Raw genomic sequence first — 18,501 nt, 5'->3', positions numbered from 1 at the left:
AGGCTTGTGAGACTGATGCCGTCCAGCTTCACTGGTGGGAGGAGTAAGAAGTCTGACAGTGGTGGTGGTTGCTTGAACATGTCCCCGGGCCAGCTGAATGCGGGTCTGGGATTAGGGGGACGGTGAGGGCTGTTAAAAAATGGAAAGGACTGAAGTACTGACCTCAGGAGCTCAGAGGCACAGGATGCCTACTCTGGGGTGTGCGAGTGAGAAGGGGACAGGGCACTAGCCGCGGTCTGGCAGTCGCACACTGGCCATCCCACGGCTTCAGCCAAGGCAGGGTGCAGGCGGGGGAGCACCCGGAGCAGTAGCGGGAGGAGGATCCCAAGGACAAGTTTGAGGGCGGGTCGCCAAGAGGTGTCTGCACCCACTCCCGTACATCTAGTGGTCATCTATACGTCCAGTGGCCACAGAGCCAGTCAGAGCCACGGTGGCCTCTGGCAAAGAATGTCAGGGTCCAAGGCAGGTGGGTGTGGGGGGCAGGCTGCTGCCACGGGGGCCAGCACCCCCTCCGCGCCGGGTCACGGCAACTCTGGCAGGTGCGGTGCCTGGCCGGGCAGAACAGCAGATGGTTTTGGTGGCCTCCCAGTTCTGAGAGAAGGTGGAACATCCCCAGTAATTCCCAGAAATACTTCTGGAGGAGGGCGAGGGGTCAGACAATATCTGAAATCCTGAGCCGGCACATGCACTGAAGCCAGGATGAGTTGGCCTCTACTTAGATAAATAGCAATCAAGGAAGGGACGTCGTGGGATTCTTCACCGTGTTCATGTCTCCGTGTAGGGTCTATGAGTTGTGCCCATGTGTCTAGTGCTCCATGCGCCATCTGGGCCTTCAGAGCTGACTTTCTGACCCTATACACCTCCACACCGCAAGAAACCCAGAGATCAAGAGAGGAGACCCCTCACCAAGACAACCAGGAACGCCCATTTCTCCTTCCCTCCTAGTTTACCACCCCCCCCCCCCGCCATTGTTATGGGATATGGTTACTATAGTGATGTGAGAGAGAAAAATGAGAGAGAACCGTGAGTGATGTTTCAATAAGATAGGGTTTGGCTGCGTTAATCCTGTGAGCTGAACTTGAGACATCATCTCACCTAATGCCTGTGATTCTGACGTGCGTCATGAATCAATAGCGCATCCCGAGTGTCTGCAGGTCAATCGGTCTCTGTCTTTGCTGTGGTTTCTCATCACCACGAAGGGAGGAGTGTCTGTAAGTGTCACACTGCAGGTGATGGCCCTGATAGTGGCATGATGCCCATCTCGCATCAGGTTCTAGAAATCTGGTGGTTCGCTAGACAGTAAAGCCCCCGTTCTCCTGGAGTTACATGCTAGTGGGTAAGAGACAGACAACTGAACGGGCGAGACCGTAATTTCAAAGAATAACAAATGCTAGGATGCAAACTAAATGGAGTGCAGGGATTGAGTGAACTTGGATTTCTGCTGAGAGCAGTGCCTTCTGGATAGAGACTGAGATTTCAGGATCTATGGCGAGGCAACGGAGTGAGTATGAATATGGTAGCCTCCAGACAGGGACACCTCCAGACAGGGACACCTGTCATTTAGAACGTAGATTTATTATTCTACTCACATTTGTATGTGAAAGAAAAATCACGTAGTAGGCGGAAGTAATTAGTGAACCACTGACTGTGCTCTTAAGCGTCTGGATTTAAAGAGTGCTTGCATCTGGAAAACAGAAAGGAGAAAGGCAGAGTCCTTGACAAACATGCAATCTCTCTCATTCCTCTAGAATTACTTAGCCCCCCCAAACCACATTCCTCACTTAACAGTTTTCTTGACCAGAGGCTGCCATGATTGTGCCAACGTTTATACCAAAATGTTGACCATAACTACTGATTGCTGTATCTGTATTTCTAGGGTCTTTATACCCATTACCTTCAATACAGCAATCCATTTCATTATCTGTAAGGTTAAGGCTCAGAAAGTTTATGGAAGTTCCTTAAGTTTACACTGCTAAGCAATAATGCCAATGGATCACAACTCAGATCACGTTGCAATCTGTCTATCCTTCCGGCCACCCGCATGGTACCTTTGCACCTTAGCATCCTCCACGTTTTCTTCCCTATCAAGCTTTCTTCCTTTACCACAGGTAGGCAGGACTCGGTAAATTCCAATTGGATTTGTGCGCCTGGGGACTGCATCAGGAACTCGTGTAGTTTAAAAAATCTGTAATTGCACAATTCTTTCAGCTTTCCACCTGCTAAGCCATTTTGCTGAGAACATTTATAAGTTGAACTTGATCCTGTTCTCTTTAGTGTACATGTAGAGATATCACAAATTTTAGAACCGAGCAAATTTAGCAACAGGAGGCAATTAAAGATGCAAAGTATTTGCATAATCGACACAAAACCACTCAGCTCGGATTGAAGATGAGTAAACTGAAGTCTATATACCCTGGAAAGAAAAGTCTTATATTTCTGAAAACTGTGGGTAAAGCTTAGAATGTCTACACTGTATGACATTATACGTACCACTTTAAAAAGATGCCACACAGAGATGATTCGAAATTAAGTACGTGATCATACTTCTCATGTGCTCCTTGAATCTAAATTCTTAACATTTTAGGGAAAGATTCCAAAACCAACAGTGCATCCAGAGTGATGATAAGGTATTTGAGTTTTATGGTCAACACTTTTCCTCCAGTTTGCCGAACCGCCGTGTTCCGGAGAACATGTCCATTTATTCTCAATTGATTTACTGCTAGATCTCTTGCCTGCCTGGGTTCTCGCAGTGAGTTGATGCTTCAAGACAAAGGAGAATTTTGAACAAATAACGATAGAATTATTCTGTCAACCCAGCTCTCTTCACGAACATTCATCTGCTTACCTGCTTTGGGGTGGAGGTGATGTGACCACACTGACCCAAACTTAGAATTTGGCTTCAGGACCTGCTCAGGATGATGATATTTTAGACTTTTCACTTACTATTACAGAACCTCGTTACATCACTTTGTCCTAGTAAGTGGGGACAGGGGGATGATTTTGTTTAGTCATATTCTGTGGGGTAATAAATTCACTTCTCTTCTTGGTAACAGATTTCCTCCTGCTGATAGAGGATAAATTATTTGAAACACACTCTTACATGTCCAGTCTTCCATTAGATCATGAATTCCTCAAGGAAAAGGACAGCATGTATTTCTTGTTTTTCCCTGTAGAGCATAGGATAATTGGTAACATTTTTATTGGTTGAGTTAATGAAATGGAATAGGACTACACCAACACATTTAGCAAGTATTTTTCCTTCTGAATACTTTGCCATTTTCAATGAATTATAACGCCATCCCTCCAGCCATTCAAACAGGACAAACAAGCAAGTCAACGGACAAAAAGCCAGTGTCACCAGCAAAACGCTGGAGTCATCCCGAGCCTTCATTTTTAGCTCATGCTTCACACCCAACCCAATGGTTATTAGGTGCAAATCGAATTGGTTCTACCCTCAGCATATATCGCAGAATTCCATCCCTTCCCTTCTTCCCTCCTGCTGCTGTAAAGTTCCTTTCCCTCCTTTGCCAGGATTATTAAAATTGCTTCCTCACCAGTCAGTTCTGTTCTCGTCTCCTTGTGGTCTGCTCGTAACACAGTAGCCTGGGTGATCCTTTAAAATCGTAAGTCACATCACTGCCATCTTTGTATTTAAATCGGGACATCGGCTTCCCACCGTGTTCAGAGTGAAGCCGGGTCATTCCAATAGGGCTATGAGGCCCTGCATCAACCTTATGTCATATGACCTCTCCAACCCCATGCCTGCCTTGCTTCCCTTGCTTACTGTGCCGTGGCCACACTGGCCAGCTTGCTGTTCCTTGATCATTCCAGGCTCCCTCCCTCCCAGGGCCTTTGCACTTGCAATTCTTGCCCCTGAAAAGTGAGGGATAGCCACGCAAGTCATCCCTCACTTCACTGAGGTCTTTCTCAAATGCAGTTTCCCAGGGAATTCTATCAAATAGCCACGCTGCTCTCACCCAACTCTTCCCTGCTTGTGTTTTTCCTTTACCACTTATTGCTATATATGCCCTTATAGATTTACTTATCTTTATTTTATGTTTCACTAGGAGCTTCCCTAGAAGTTCCATAAGGGAAAGGATTTTTACTGGTCTCTCCATCTGCTTGGTTTGTTTCCTTGTATAGGTTTTATCTGTTAGGAAAGAGATAACACAGGCCTCTTCCTATTCTGGGCAGGATCTACATTATCCTAATTAACAACTCCAGGAAGGAGGAAGAAAGTTCAACCCAATTCTTCTGGTAGAAAGTATGAAGATTATTTTCTAGTGGCAATATTCTGTTCCATGTGCCAATTGCAGGGGAAACTGGAGGAAAAATTAGCCATGTTTAAAGACAACATATATTCTCATATTGACATATTGTGTAAGGACAGAGTAGCTGGACACACAGTATTCTTTTAAGAATTTGTGAGCACAAGAGAATCTCAGTGTCTGGGCTGAATTGTTTGGAGACCTTACCATATAACTACACAAATAGGAGTGGCTGGCAAGGGAGGAACACACCAAAAAGCAAAAGCCAGTCTAGGCACAACCAGAATACAAGACAATCCAAAAGAGTTCATTGCGTGGAAATCTCGACCCCAATGGTAAATATTTTTGCCTTGCTTTTTACAAGTAAAATAGGGTATTTCAAAGCTCCCGGTGGGTAGTATAATTTTTGTCCCAGCTGAGATTTTGTTTTTCAGTTTTTAAATGTGAACGTAGTTGGCACGTGTGACATTGGTTTCAGGTATGTAACAGTGATTCAACTTCTCTACACATTATGTTACGCTCACCATAAGTTTAGCTGTCATCTGTTCCCATACAACATTATTAAAATATCATTGGCTATATTCCCTAATGCTGTAACTTTTATTCCCAGGACTCCTTCATGCCGATAAGAGGTTAGTATCCAAAATATATAAAGAACCTGTACCACTCAACACCAAAACACAAACGATCTGATTTTAAAATTCAGGGCAGAAGACCTGAATAGACATTTTTCCAAAGAGGACATCCAGATGGCCAACGGACACATGAGAAGATGTTCAACCTCGCTAATCCTCAAAGAAATGCAAATCCAAACCACAGTGAGATATCACTTTGCACCTGTCAGAATGTCTAAACTTTAAAAAGCAAGAAATAACAATTGTTGCTGAGAATGAGGAGAAAAAGAAACTCTCATGTTCTGTTGTTGGGAACTGTAAGTTGGTGCAGCCACTGTGGAAAACGGTGTGGAGGTTCCTCGAAAAAATTGAAAGAAGAAATGCCATGTGACCCAACAATTCTACTACTGGGGAGTTACCCAAGTGCAATTCCATTGCAGAATGTATATATACCCTCCTCTGTCTCCAGATGTAAAAACACAACGGCCTTTGTGGGGGAAGAGGGTTGGCAGAATTTAACATGATCATGATTTTCAGATTGAATGTATGCAACATGTCGAGTGTCTTTGAGAGAGGTTTTAAAGCAAGAATCTCTTATGGTGCATAGGTTCTTGGGTTAGTAGATTTTAGATTGAGCTTTTCACAAAGGCATGAAAGGAAATCAGAATCTATGACTAGACAGTTATAAAATATATTCTATGTGGAAAGATTTCGTGTTTATGTTCATAGCCACTACACGTGATGCTGAGGCCTTTCCTGGGGACATAGAATCCTCCAGAATCCTGCTGTTGGCTAACTTCTAAGGCAGGCCCAGAGGCCAAGTAGATTGAGGTAACGAGAGACCCACTGCACTTGGGCTACATGGAGACTATAGATGAGCGAGTCTGAGAAGCTGCAAGGCCACAAGCCAGACTAGAGTGAATGAAAGAGGGGAAACTGAGGTGTTCAATATAGACAACTCATTGGAGAATTTGATATAGGAAAGAACAGAAGTTTGGGATGGTATAGCCAGAGGGGAATAAGAGGCCAAGGAAGATTTCTGCAAAGTTGGGAGGTAAGAGAGCAGGTCTATATGCTGATGGGAATGATCCAGTAAAAACGGGTGCAGAAAAGATGGGGCACCTGGGTGGCTCAGTCAGTTGGGTGTCTGACTCTTGCCTTCAGATCAGGTCATGATCCCAGGGTCAAGGGATCGAGCCCTGCATTGGGATCTGTGCTGAGTGTGGAGCCTGCTTAAGATTCTCTCTCTCAATCTCCCTCTGCCCCTCTCCCCTGCTCATGTGCATTGCATGTTCTCTCTCTCTAAAATAAAATAAAATAATAAAATAAAATAATGCAGAAGAGAATTTAATGGCTGCATGTATTTCTTGAGAAAGCGAGAGGGCTAAGGATCCAGGGCTTAAGTGGAAAGACTGGGTTTCAAAAGGATCAGAGAAACTTCTCTCTTTGTATCCAGAGAAGGACTGAGCATATGTGTGCAGATATCGGGTGGAATGAGAACGGACCTTACAGTTTGGTTGGTTCGTTGGTTTCATTTCTTCAGTGGGGTCATCAGGTATGAGAGAGGATACAGCCTCTGTAGGAGTGTCTCTCAAGAAGCAGGTAACTAACCCGAGTCTCAATTTCCTAATCTGTGAAATGGAGATTCTACTAATGGTTGTCGTCAGGACTGCTAATCTGTGTAAAAAAGTTAGCTCAGTTCTTAGCACAGAATCATGCAACAAATGCTGATAATTTTTGTCTCTTATAAACAGGCAGCCTCATCTTCACCATCATTGAGGAGGAAGCTCTGTAACTTCACATCACAGTATAAACTAGGCCTGAGGAAGGGGCATGAGCATCGGTGTTGATCGTAGTGAAGCGAGTAACTGGGGAGGTTTGGCAGAAATCGGATCTGTTCAAACATATATGGTGTGAGGGTTGATAAAGCTAATAGTTATTAGGACACTATAATTTCAAGGACTCTTGGAATAGCATGTGCATAAAAACTGCAAAAAAACAACTGAAAAGGAACAGTATTTATTATTCATTAAAACTTTAACTTAGAGGCGTAAAAAATTTAACATCTATTTTAAGCTATGAATGTATGTCGGCTTTGGTTGAGTCTGCGTCTTTGAAAACTTTTTATAATCTGGAAAGTTACTCAGCAGAAAAGGAGCGTGTGTCATGAGCAAGACTTCATTCAAGTCAAACAGAGATTTATTTATTGCCTCTCACTTAGAAGGACTTCGTTGTGAGTATTTTGAAATGAACGTGTCAGAGCTGCAGTTACGATTGATTTGTTCGCATGATTAAGATTTCTGTGTTTGATGATCCTGAAACCTAAGATTTTTGGAGTTACTCTCATCAAAGCAGCTGTTCCGGCTTTGGATACAGGCTCGGTGTGAGAGTTGAAAACGAAAACTGTCTTATATCCTCAATCAGTATACGCTTCACCATTAAATTCCGTTGCTTCTGATGTTTTAAAAAAAACACAGTCAGCCCTTTAAAAATGTTATTTTCATCTGTCAGATGGATGTCAAAAGTTTTGCATGCCACAATGAGGCAAAAATATTAATGTCAAATATATTGATATTGATATATTGATATCAAATATCACAAACATCCTATAAACGTCTGTTTATTTTTTTAAGGAACGCTGCTTTTCAGTTTCTCCCTCCCGCCTTCCCTCCCTTCCTTCCTTATTTCCTTCGTTTTTGTTTCTTTGTAAATGTTTATATTCTTTTATCTGTGCATGCCTTTCAACTCAGATCACCAGACTGCAGGACGTAGGAACTGAAGGAATATCTCTTTTTTCATCTGAATTTGGCAAAATAATTTAAATGGCAAAAATAATTTATAGATGGTAGCAATGATCTGACATGGCTATTCAGATATGTGCAGAATGTGAAGCAACTTAGTGATTTTACGTTGAGATTTTCAAATTGTGTTTCTCTTAACAAAGCATTGAACATAAATGATCTTAAATGGCGCCATTTTACTGGTCTTTTCTGTCCCTTCCTGTCCTGGACAACGTCTTGGCCAACTTTGTCTCCCCCCCGTACTTATTTCAGGATACCTCATTTGAAATTCAAAATAGTATTTCAGCCTCCAACGAATACCATTGAAATCAGTGAAGACTGCCTGAGCCTGCAGACGAAAATAAAAGCTGTGGGTGGACAATACCTCGGCCTCTTACCCATGTTATCCCTGGCCAACCCCTTCTCGTCAGTGTCAGTGGGGGAAATGGCTTCTCCCTGTGCCATCCATGTGCCCTTGATTCCTTGAGCTTTGGCCCTCTTTATTATTTCATCTTCTCCCTCTTTACGGCCTTTGTCACGCTACTTATATTCAAAAATTTAAAAACATCTATTGCTAATCTAATTCCTCACTTAGCTCTTAAAGGTAGCTAAGAGCTATTTTTCTCCCTCTCCTATAAATGGGAGTCTAAGAGTGTTCTTTTTCCGAGTCCACTGACACCCGCTTCAACCTTCGCTAATTCGCTGCAACCGTCCCCATTCATGACCTTCTTCTAGCTGTTAAATTCAATGAGTTTTTCAGTCTTTCTCTGACACCCGTGGGAATAACCCCATCAAAAACTGCTGACTTGAAGGTAAGAGAAGCTTATGAGATCGAGAAGAAAGTACTTCTAATTAAGATCCATCATTTTCCTCTGAGAAATGGCCATCTACAAAAAACACATGTGGGTTTGGTCCTGTCTGTCATCTCTGGAGTTATGAGCACTGGTTAAATGTTTGTACAACATCTCAACAGTCTGCTTTTCCTTCTGGGTCTTTTCTCCTTCTCCCAAGGGTATGATTTACTTACCCCATTTCTCCTTTCTGCTCATGTGTGTGACTGTCATCAGGCTGCTGCACCAAGCATGGTCAAGTGCGGGCAGGTTACCTATAGTCCGTGCAAGAAAGAACAAGTTCCATGGACGCTGTCCATTTGTAGCTGGGGAAGGGTCTCCAAATTCCCCTTTTAACCTGGACGTGACCTGAATATCCACATGAGCCCCTGCATGGAGCAGTAGCGTTTAAGTGTTTAAAAGCTAGACTCCAGGCTCTGGAACCAGACTGCCTGGGTGGATGGAACAGTTCTGCCCCTTGGAAACGTTACTTAACACTCTGTCCCTCAGTTTCCTAATCCATAAAATGGAAATAGTTATAGTTATTATTTGTGCTAAAAGAGATAATCCATGTAAAGCATTTAGGAAGGAGCTTGATATTTTGTGAGCACTCAACAAGCTTTAGCTGATATTAGTATTAGAATTAAAATTGGATGGGGAGCCTGGGTGGCTCTGTCAGTTAAGCTTCTGACTCTTGATTTCAGCTCAGGTCAAGAATGCCCGGTTTGTGAGTTCGAGCCCTGCGTCGGGGTCTGTGTTGACAGTGTGGAGTCTGCTTGGGAGTTTCTCTCTCCCTCTCTCTCTGTACTCCTCTCTCTCTCTCTCTCTCTCTCTCTCTCAAAATAAATAAATAAATGTTTAAAAAAATTTTTTAACATTTATTGTTGAGAGACAAGGTGAGACAGAGCACGAGTGGGGGAGGGGCAGCAAGGGGGGAGGGTGGTCACATAATCCGAAGCAGGCTCCAGGCCCTGAGCTGTCAACACAGAGCCTGACGCGGGGCTCAACCCCATGGACCGCGAGATCATGACCTGAGCGGAAGTTGGCTGTCCAACCAACTGAGCCACCCAGATGCCCCATAAATAAATAAATTAAAAAAAAAATAAAATAAGAAAACTAGAATTGGGATGAGGATAAAAATAGTATGAGAATTTGTATTAGAATTGTCACTGGGCTGCCTTTAAGCCCACCAGTGACACCCCATGTGTACATTTTGAAGATGAAGAAAGAAAGAAGAGACCAGAAATTACAGCAAAACTGGGTGAGTCCACAGTAAATGACAATTATTCATGTGGAGGCTGCATTAATAGACATACTAAGTCAGGACATATCTGCCTTTAAATGATAAGTGGATGTTTTACAAATATCACATGTCTTCATAGTCAAGAAATTCCAATTAGCTTAAAAGGCAAAATCTCAGCCATAAACCTTCTAATATCTTTTGGGTGCAATTCATGCTCTCCTCTGTTGAGTAACTTACCTGCTGACATTTAGAATAGTAAATTAATAGCTGTTTTTAAAGGCTGACAAAAAGATATTTCTAGTCTACCTAGTTTGGAAAGGACCTGAGGTGATGTGTAGCCCCTTTAAAAATTCTATTTCCATAAACTATGCTAAGTTGTTAGTTTTCTATTAGGTAAGACATTGCTCTTTGTGTAAATGTGAAGGCATATTTTGCACTAAATGATGGTGTGCAAAGTCTTAGCCATGACTCATTTTCCTCATTTACAAAGCAAGGGGGTATACTAATTACAAGATCTCTCACATCTCTTGCAGTGTTATTATCGGCTATGCGACTCTTGAGTATAAAGCAATTACACAGATATATCCTCAAGTTACTGTTGAGTTATTGTTGCCAGAAGGTGCTGTAATCACATTGTGTAGAAAAAAAAATCATGGCTCAATCAAATGGAGATTTGCTGTTGGTTTTCAACTTCAATTCTAAGCAGATAGTGACTTCAAAAGGAATTTAAAGCGTCCCCGACATCGAAATTGTTCTAGTCACAAAAACACTGATTGTGTTGGAGAGAACAAAAATCATACAATGGTTTACAGTGGAAGGAAAGAGAGCTGTAGCAACTCAACTATTGTCTGTGATTGGCTTCTGGGCCAGGTTATACAGTCTGGGCACACACCTAATTATTTCCAGATTCCTACTGAAGTGATGAAAGAAGTTTGGAGACTAAAGAAACCCCCACAGTAGTGCTGGAAACTAAAGAGAGGGGGAAACTGGACGTTGGATTTTATCAAGTTTCTTCAACTTAAGATCTGGGTGGGGTCAGCGTGGAATAAAAGCCAACCCAATTAACAATGCTATTGGAAGGGAAAACTAACCAAGTAATCACGGGACCTCAAATGAATTTCACAAATCCTCTTTCTGTACATTGCTACTGCAACAAAAATATAAGCACTTGAAAATGAAAATAACATTCTCTAAAATAACAATTCGGTAGAGAGAAGTTACTATAGTCATTGGTAATTTATAAGATCAAAGGAGAATAGTGCACGTAAAATTATATAGGATAGAGCAAAATTGAAAATGAAGAAATGAAAAACCGTAATGAAAATGTATGGCTTAAACGTTTTTCACTATTTAGTAAGAAAAAGGAAAAAGGAAAAAACGCAAGAATTTAGCTTTTGTTTTCTCCTGCTGTCTTATCAGTAGCATTCGGACTACTGAACGTTCTAGAAACAACTTTTCCTTAGTAAACAGGACACGGCACTCACCTGGTTATCTTCCTGGGTCCCCACCATGCCTCCCATGCCCCTCTACCATTCTGAATAGTGGAGGCTTGCCCTGAGCTCCAACCCATTCTACACGCCACACAATCTTAACGGTTTCATCTATTCCTATGGCTTTAGTGACCTCTGACATGTGAGTGGTGCTCACGGTTACGTTCCAAAACACAGTCCTTTCGCTGAATATTTAAATGCTTATTTCTGTCACCTGCACTGTTAACCACCTTAACCCAAGTTTTTATCGTTTTTTGTTTAAAAAACCTCGGAAGAATTCTCTGCCATTTATTCCTGTCACCCTCTGATCGACTCTCCAAGATTAGTCAGAAGGAACTTTTAAAATATGCAAATATAATACGCCACTCCTCTGCTTAAAGCTCTTCAATATGTTCCCGTTGCTTTTCTGATAGAGATAAACATTTTAAGCATGGCCTATAATATCCTTTCTAATCTGGCCCCTGCTTATCTCCCCAAGCTTGTTATTGAGACCTTCTTCCCCTTGCCAGAACATCTCTTGGGGAATGTGCTCATTGCTGGACTTAAACATTTTTGCAGCATATTCCTTCCTCTTTCAGTAAAGACACAGCAAAAAAGCTTATTAAAACCGATTCAGGGGTGCTGGATTGCTCAGTCAGATAAACGTCCCACTCTTGGTTTTGGCTCAGGTCACGGTCTCACTGGTTTCGTGAGTTTGAGCCCCATGTCGGGCTCCGCACTCACAGTGAGGAGGCTGCTTGGGATTCTCTGGCTTCCCCTCTCTCTGCCCCTCCCCCACCTGGGTTGTCTCTGTCTCTCTCAAAACAAATAAATGAATTTAAAAAAAATTATTTTGAAAACCTATCTAAAGTCTAAGGTATTTGGCAGACTTTTGTCCTATTTTTATGTGTCGTTCTATTTAATTTATTATTCTGTGACTCCCAAAGCCAATCCTAGAGTTTGTACTCATGTACGTTTATATCTGCTGAATACCATGTTTCTAACCATACTTCTTGTTTTGCAGTTTGTTACTTTAGCTACACATTACATCATATTGCTTGGGACCTTTACGTATAGGACACTTTTGTTTCCCTGTGCCTCTCCTGTGCACCTTCTTGTGGCCACCCCTGACTCATCATCTAATGAGACACTACGTAACGCCATGGCACTTACAGCATTCACTCTAAGTCAGTTTTTCTAAGTCCTTTCTATGACTTTTTACAGAGAAAAATTCAGCTAAGACAAATTAAATACTAAGGGATAAGATTTGTTGGGTAGGTTTGAGCTTTGCAGAACCACAAACATGATAAAGTCTAAGGAAGGTTTGTTTTACTCCATCCCCGCAAGAACCGATTTTTGCCTCTTTGAAGATGATGTCACACCATTAAAAATGCATGTTCAGATTGAGCACGTCAGCCTTGAGGAATTGTTCTTCTGACGGGGAGGGCGGCCAAAGGGTATTTTAAGGACTTGTTCCTGGAAACTCACCCTAGAGTCTTTTTCTACAGTCCTCTCGATAGCTCCATGGGCCACTTATATCTACAAATAAGTTCTCTTCTTGACAAACCAAAAATGGAGTCTTCAACCACGTATCCTGTATATTGCATCCTGTTACTGAATACTAAGCCATGTACATGTAGGGCGAAGTTCCAAGAACGACTGGGGAGTTGTAAGCTGAATAATCACCAGAGTTAACATAAGGTGGGAATACCTTTAATTTCTAAAAGGTCAGAGTGAACACCTGGGATACTCAGGGGAGATATTAGAGTAATATTCTACACCCGCCTGTATTTTTTTAATTTTAGAGATAAAGAGAGAAAGCAGGAGTGGGGGAGAGGGGTGGAGAGAGACAGAATCTTAAGCAGGCTCTGTGCTCAGCACAGAATCTGATGCAGGGCTTGGTTCCATTACCCTGGGATCATGACCTGAGCTGAAGTCAAGAGTTAGACGCTCAACCAACGGAGCCACCCAAGAAGCCTTCTAAACCTGCCTTTAAAAGCTTGATCAATGTCAAGCGATTAACTGGTGTAAATAATATCATTGCTTGCCACAATGAAGTCCAACATTTTGTAAAGAAATAAAGAATTTAGCATTTGTTAAGCAATAGATAAAATGTTTACTTTCCAAAAAGATTTAGACATTGCAAGAACAGGAACATGTCACCTATAAACAGGAAAGAAATAGTCAGTAGAAACAAATCCAGAAATAAAACATGTAACTATGTTGGCTACAAGGTCTTTAAATTAGTTCTTAAAATATGCTTTAGATTAAATGAAAATACGAATATAATACCCATAGAAATAAAATATATAAAAAGAACCAAATGGAAATTCTAGAACTAAGAAACAATCTGAAATAAAAAAAATTCACTGGATGATATAAATGCCAGATTAGATTGCTTTGGAAGAAAAACTCATAAACTCAAAAATGATAGGAACTGTCCAAACTGAAACAATGAAAAGAGACAGGAAAATGAAACAAAATAAACAGGCAAAACTAGAACCTCAGTGAGCAGTGACCTGTGGGACGATGCAAAGCAATCTAACATGCATTTACTTAGAGACCTCAGGAGAGGAGTGGCCAAAGAAAGAAGTTGAAGAAATAATGGCCAAAGTATTTTCCAAATTTGTAAAATACCAGAAGTCTGTAGATCCAGGAAACTTAATACGCACCAAGCAAAAAGAAGGCCACACCGCCATTAGCACAAATAGGTTGTTGTAAGATAGGCATGAAGGGAAAAATTTTCAGAGTTACAGTAAAAAAAGACCATACCCCACACAGAGGCGTGAAACTAAGAGTGACGGGAAACTCCAGTCAGACACCACGCCCAGCAGGAGATAATACAGTGTCTGTAACGTGCTGAAAGGAAGAAGAAAGCCCCATTCTGATTTTATACCCTGTGAACATATTTTTCTAAGCACGAAGGCAACAATACAAAAGAAGGAAATCTTGCCACTTACAGCAACGTGGATAGAGCTAGAGGGTGTTAAGGTAAACAAAAAGTGGCAGTGAGAGAAAGACAAATACCATATGATCTCACTCATATGTGGAATTTAAGAAACACAACAAATGAACAAGGGGTAGAAATAGAAAGAGGCAAACCACGAAACAGATTAACTATGGGGAACAAACTGATGGTTTCCAGAGGGGAGGTGGGTGGGGGGATGGGTTACACAGGTGATGGGGATTAAGGAGTCCCTCGCTTTGCTGAGCACCCGGTGATGTACGGAAGTGTTGAATTGTGATATTGTACACCTGAAACTAACACTACATCGTATGTTAACTAACTGGAATTAAAAAAAAAAAAACTGAACACAAAAAGAATGAAGGCAACATAAGGATTTTCTCAGACAATCAAAAACAGAATTATTAGCTGCCGATCTGTATTGCAAGAAATGTGAAAGAAACTTCTTTCGTTTTAAAGGAAATAATACAGTATGGTAACCCGGATGTACACAAAGAAATGGAAGAGTACAGGAAATGACTAAGTATGTAGGGAAATGAAAAAGACATTTTTCTCTCATTAAAAATGTCTTCAGAACATAGTTGATCTCTTTTTAAGTTTATTTATTAGTTTTGAGAGAGAGAGAGAGAGCACGAGCCGGGGCAAAGAGAGAGGGGGAGAGAGAGAACCCTACGCAGGCTCTGCACTGTCACCCCAGAGCCTGATGTGGGGCTCGAACACACGAACTGTGAGATCACGACCTGAGCGGAAACCGAGAGTCTGACACTTAACCGACGGAGCCACCCTCAAGTCCCAAGGTAGCTGACTGTTAATAAAAATGATAACACTATGGAGTGGCGTTTATAACGTGTAGAAATGAAAAGGGTGAGAACAGCACAAAGGACAGGATGTGGGAAGAAGCATACTGCGGTCTGGTTCTTACGTTACGCCATGATACAATACTATTGATAGACGGCGATAAGTTAGAGATCCATACTGTTATCTTTACAGCAACCAATGGAAAATAAAAATAAGAGGTATACTAAGCCAATAGTAGAAATCAAGAGAAATTATAAAAATATTCAACCCCCAAAAAATAAATAAATAAAGGGCAAGAAAAGGGGGACCTGGGTGGCCCAGTCGTTGAAGTGTCCAACTTTGGCTCAGGTCTAATCTCTCCGGTCATGGGTTCGACCCGCGTTGGGCTCTGTCTTGACAACTCAGAATGAGCCTGTTTCAGATTCTGTGTCTCCCCCTTTCTCTGCGTCTCCCCCAACTCTCTCTCTCTCTTTCACTCAAATAAACATTTTAAAAAATTAGTAAAATAAGTCAAGAAAAAAGGAACAACAACAAAAAAGATAAGGCAAATGGAAAACAAAAAATAAGGCAGATTTAAACCCAAGTGTTTGCATGTGTGTATCTAAATATTCCAACATATCTATGTTTTTAAAAACCTTGTTTTTCTAAAGAAACAGATGGGTGAAAGCCAAGACACTGATTAATATATATCATGCAAAGACAAATCATAAGAAAACTGGAGTGGCTATATTAAAATTTGAAAAAGTAGAATTCACAGCGAGGAAGACTGCCAGGCATAAAGAAAAACATTTGAAAAAGACAAAAAGGTCAATCCAAAAAGAAGACATAACTATTTAAAATGTGTATATAACTAATATAGAAAGTAAAAAAATACTTGGAGAGCAAACATATGTAACTATAGAGAGGAAAAAATGCTTCTATCTCAGAAATTAATAAAACAAGAACACATATAATTAATAAACCATAAATTAATTGAACAAAGCTATCAACCCAGTTGATCAAATTGACATTTATGGATCACTGTATTCAAGGGAACCATAATATACATTTTTTATAAATGCACATGGTTATAGACAGTAGGCCATGAAACGAGTCTCAATAGTTAAAAGAAATTGAAATTATAGAGTATAATCTCTGACCACAATGGAATTATATTAAAAATAGAAAAGTACAGGATATCTAAAATGTCCAAATGTTTGAAAATTAAACAGCACAATTTAAAATAACATGTGGGTCAAAGCAGATATCAAAAGGGAAATGATAAAATATTTTGAACTGAATGATAATGGAAAAGATAATTGGGGAAAACAATAAATTCCAATTTGTGTGATTCATGTAAAGCTTTACTTAGAAAGCAATTTATAGCTTTAAACTTGGAGGCGATTAGTTTACAATATGACCCTAATGCACAAACCATAAAAGAAAAGTAATAAATCAGACTTTATCAAAATTATCAAAGGTAATCAAAATGTTTCTTCTTCTAAATGTACACTTAAGAAAATAAAAAGGGAAGGGGCGCCTGGGTAGCTCAGTAGGTTAAGCATCCAACTCTTGGTTCGGCTCATGTCATGATCTCCTAGTTCATGAGTTCGAGCCCCATGTTGGGCTCTGCACTGACACCACTGGGACTAGGATGGGCCTGCTTGGGATTCGCTCTCTCTCCCTCTCTCTCTGCTCCTCCCCCACTTGAGCTCATGCTCTCTTTCTCAAAAAACAAGTAGATATAAAAATTTTTAGTATATGTGCTGCCGAAGCAAGCGCTATAAAAATTTTTTAAAAATTACAAGGAAAAGGGAAGCCATTGCTGGGAGAAAATATTTGTTATATAATATGGTAGGCTGAATCTTGGCCCCAAAGGATGTCCGTGTCCTAATCCCCAGAACCTGTGTTCCCTTCCGTGGTTAAGAGGGCTTTGTGACGTAACTGAGTTAAAGATCTTGAGATGGGGAAGTTATCTCAGACTGAGTAAACTTGATGTGAACGCGAAAGTCCTTATGTGAGGGTAAGTGATGAGACGCCAGGAGAGATTTAAAGATGCTACGCTGCTGGCTGTGAAGATGGAAGGAGGGTCCATGGCCAGGGGTGCAGGTACAGGTGGTCTCTAGATAATGGAAGAAGGCAAGGAGATGGCGTCCCTCCTAGAGCCTCCGGAAAGGAACGTAGCCTTGCCGACACCTTGGTTTCAGCCTTGTAAGAAATTTCGGAATTGTGACTTTCGGGACTTTGTGTTGCCTCTGGGTTTTTGGTTATTTGTTACAACAGCAATTGTAAATATTATATTTAATCTGACAAACACTTATATTCAGAATATAAAAAGTAGTTTCGCAGCTCACTTATAAGAAAACAAGCTAATTGAAAAATGGCCAAAAGATTTGAGCAGACCTTACACGAAGGAGACATATGAAAGATGTTCAACATCATTGGTCACCAGTGAAATATCTAAAATGCTGCCACACATCGACGAGGATGGGTACAATTTAAAATGCAGGCACTAACACGTTTTGAATTGCACGTGGGACAACTGGGATACTTGTAAATTGCTGAGAAACGTATAGGTATAACTGATTTGGAAAATGTATTAGAAGTTTCTTATAAAGTTAAACGTACACTTACCATGTGACCCAACAATTCCACTCTTAGGTATTTACTACATAAAAATAAAAATGGATGGCATACAAAGGCTGGCATATGAATATTCGTAGAAACTTTATTCATAACAGTCAAAATCTAGGAACAAGTCAAACTGTCTATCAGATAGTAAATGGATTTTGAAAAATGTGGTTCATCTGGGCAAAGAAAAAGAACTCCGTGATAAAAGGAGCAAAGTGAGTGAAGGAGGAATCACAACGACATTAGACTGAGCGAAAGTGGCCACGATAGGGTGCATATCGCAGCATTTCATTCATCTGAGATTCTAGAAAAATCGGTGGTTCCTGGGGCCAAGGATAAGGGGGGGAGGAAACTAATGCTAATTTGTCTGAAGAAGCTTTTTGGAGGTGATGGAAATGTTCTCTATCTTGAGTGTGTTCGTGGTTACATAGATGCATACATTTGTCTAATCTCATTAAATTGTTCACTTGAAATGGGTCAGTTATATATATATGTATATATATATATACGTATCATAGTTAATAAAGTTTATTAAAACAAAAGAAAATATAAATGGCTACAAGAAAAAACCCCCACAAATCTCTCTCTCTTTTACCTTTCCAATTAGTTCTACTTGACAGTGCTTTAATTTTTTTTTTTTTTTTACATTTATTTATTTTTGAGAGACAGAGTGAGACAAAGCACTAGCAGAGAAGGGGCAGAGAGAGAAGGAGACACAGAACCCGAAGCAGGCCCCAGGCTCTGGGCAAGTGTTCAGCACAGAGCCTGATGCAGGGCTCGAACTCAAGAACCATGAGATCATGACCTGAGCCGAAGTCGGACACCCAACCGACTGAGCCACCCAGGCGCCCCTATTTGACAGTGTTTTAGAACATTCCAGTCTTCTGCCCACTGTTCTGTGCTCACATATAGGTTGACCCTAAG

General features: G+C 41.0%; 1 pseudogene; it reads right to left on the bottom strand.

Annotated features, from left to right (window-relative positions):
* Positions 1-450: 450 nt before the first annotated feature.
* The window catches only part of LOC113601149 (host cell factor 1-like), a 39,474-nt pseudogene continuing 21,423 nt past the window's right edge, over positions 451-18,501 (bottom strand).

Source organism: Acinonyx jubatus, chromosome A1 (assembly GCF_027475565.1).
Source record: "Acinonyx jubatus isolate Ajub_Pintada_27869175 chromosome A1, VMU_Ajub_asm_v1.0, whole genome shotgun sequence".
Lineage (NCBI taxonomy): Eukaryota > Metazoa > Chordata > Mammalia > Carnivora > Felidae > Acinonyx > Acinonyx jubatus.
This window is presented reverse-complemented; position numbering and strand designations above follow the sequence as displayed.